Consider the following 2,799-nt stretch of genomic DNA (forward strand, 5'->3'; position numbering starts at 1 on the left):
ATACTCTGCTGCTGATGGAGAGCTCCGGACAGAGAGAGCCATCTTTAAAGCATGAACTAAGCACTAGTTGGGTAAGATGTTTATGGTAATTACATGGTGCAAGTCTCTGATGACACTTATTCTCAGGCAGTCAGTACTAATCAGATGCCTGATAGAAGCCCAGATGCCAATCCACTGTGACCAGCAACTCAAATTATTTTCCAACAGAAATGACAATATTACAGACCAGTTAAGTCAAAACGGACAAAACACAGGAGCAAACAACCCGCCGTGAACGGAAGTGAACATACGGGGAAACACAGCTTGGCACCCCGAGACTCGAAGCTACTCGAGCAGTCTGAGGGCATCCCAGTCAGGGACAGTGGCATCAGAGGAACAGGCTGCACGGAATTACGCACAGCTTTGCAAACAGCGCTTACATGGATTCGATGAAAAGGTAGGCAATACTAATAATCTAATGGATTATGTAAGCAGAAGGAAGTTAACTGAAATATACCTCGAAAGGAATGAATCAGGAGAAAAGTACATAAACTCATAAAAACAAACTTATTTCAAGAACACTTTAGGAAATTTGAGAACAATGAAGATACGGTGCATATTTCTAAAACGCCATCAGGAGGAAAAGTCAAGCTACTTACAAAGATGCAACGTCAAAGGCAGAATGCAGTGGGACATTCTCCCCACAGGACAACCTCTGGGAGACCACGGAGTGAAACGGCCCATGTCGAGTACATATTAAATAAGACACTCTAGACCCGTGGTTCTCAAGCTTCCTCATGCCATGACCCTTCTATACAGTTCCTCGTGTGGCGGTGACCCCCCCAACCATCACATTATTTTCGTTCCTACTTCATCACTGTTATAAATCGGGACCCCTGTGAAAGGATTATTAGCGCCCCAAAGGGGTCGCGACCCACAGGCTGAGACCGTTGCTCTAGACGTAGGAGAAAATTTAACCACCGTTCCGGAAAGCACCCCTAAAGCACTCTACACTAAAAACAGTGGTGGCCAAATTGACAACGATAATAATTATTTAGTGGGGTGAAAACACAGTACAGCTATCAATAAACTGAAAAGGCAACTTACAGCTGATAACTATGTGGAAGCTGTATGTGTACGGGTTTAATTGCTAAAAATCAATCATCCTAGCCACTCAATAACATAAAGTCAAACAATTTATAAAATGGGCAAGGGACTTGAGTAGACTTTGTCCAAAGAAGGGCCCGGGAGTGCAGAGACATTGCTCAGCAAGATCAGGCATGTGCGAGTTCGGACTTCACCACGAGTTCGGCTGTTCCTTTGGACGCGCGGGAGGGGTGCTGGTGACAATGTGGGGAAATTGGAGCCCTCTTCTGAAGCGATGGAATCTTAACATTCTGCAACCACGTTAACAAAAACAGCCCTTTGAAACGTCGAACAACTGCATGGCCCAGCAATTCCGCTCCAAGGAGTATGCCCCGCAGACTGCGAAGCGGGGATTTGAGTTCCGGCAGTCCTCACCGTGGATTTGAATCTACGCAGAGGCGGCGGCGACACATCCGCAGAGAGCAGAGCCACAGTTCCTGCTCTCTCAGCAAACAAAGCAAAGGGGGAGCAGGCCCAGGGCCAATTCCATGGACAAAGAGGGCTGCTCCCCTGGGACAGAGTCCATGCTCCTACGTATGTACAAGATACATGGCAGTGCATCTTCAAAATATAAAATGCAGGATGAACTGCATGACATGACGAGCTAAATCAACCAACCATAATGCTGGTGAGGAACTGGCATATTAAGTAGCTCGACACCAACAGTGAATGGGAAGATTTGCCCCAGTGGATACATACCGATCCCAGGACTAGCTACTATAGAATGCAGCTTGTTTAAACACACACACACGGACACAGAAAACACAGCAAGTCTCCACAAAACTAAAAGGAGGTATTAAGCCGAATACAATGCTGCTTTAGAGATCAATAATAAAGAGATACGAGTTATGAGATTCTGAAGCATTCTTTTCAAAAATACAGATCAGAACATGATGATAATAGAAAAATGTGAGAAGTCAACAACAATGAAAACCCTTTATGGGGATAGACTGGAGCATACACATAGACATCTGCAGGCTAACTTTTGTGTGTGTGTGTGCAAAAAGTTAGCAAATAAAAAAGAGTAACCCCCAGACACATGGTAATCATACAGACAAGAAGCTGACAGTGTGAAGATGGGAGGGGGTGGGGAGCACAAGAGAGCAGGGGAAAGGGAGGGAGAGGGAATCCATGAGGACCACCAAGAATTTAAACAGGAACAAAGTACAGCTACAGTAGCAGCTTCTTTTTTTTTATTTTTTTATTTTATTTATTTATTTTTTTATCACTGTCCTTCCCTATTCAATCATGGCTGCCACAGGCAGGCAGGCAGAAAGCGCAAGGACATTCTCTCTTGCATCTGTAGGAAACCTTAAGAGCAGACAGTAACTGCTCCAGGTCTGTCAATAGATGCTTCAGTAGCAGCTTCTAATCCAGCGGTTTTCTCAACCTGTGAGTCTCAACCAAACGACCCTTTCACAGGGGTCGCTCAATTCAAAAACAGTAGCAAAATGACAGTGATGAATCAGCAACAAAAATAATTTTATGGTTGGGGTCACCATCACATGGGGAACTGTATTAAAGTTCCCAACATTAGGAAGGTTGAGAACCACTGTTTTAAAACCAAAATAGAATGTAATTAACACATGCACTCCAATAAACTTGAAAACTGAGATGGAAATGAGCAACTTTCTAAGAAATATCATAGTTAAGCCATTTTCAAAAAGAGTAATT

General features: G+C 43.9%; 1 non-coding gene across 1 annotated transcript; it reads right to left on the reverse strand.

Moving 5' to 3' along the window:
* Window positions 1-2,351: 2,351 nt before the first annotated feature.
* On the reverse strand, window positions 2,352-2,481 carry LOC142437661 (small nucleolar RNA SNORA31). Its single transcript, XR_012782204.1, has one exon. It is a non-coding gene; the product is annotated as a small nucleolar RNA SNORA31 (small nucleolar RNA).
* Between the last annotated feature and the right edge of the window lie 318 nt (window positions 2,482-2,799).

This window comes from Tenrec ecaudatus, chromosome 1 (genome assembly GCF_050624435.1).
Source record: "Tenrec ecaudatus isolate mTenEca1 chromosome 1, mTenEca1.hap1, whole genome shotgun sequence".
Lineage (NCBI taxonomy): Eukaryota > Metazoa > Chordata > Mammalia > Afrosoricida > Tenrecidae > Tenrec > Tenrec ecaudatus.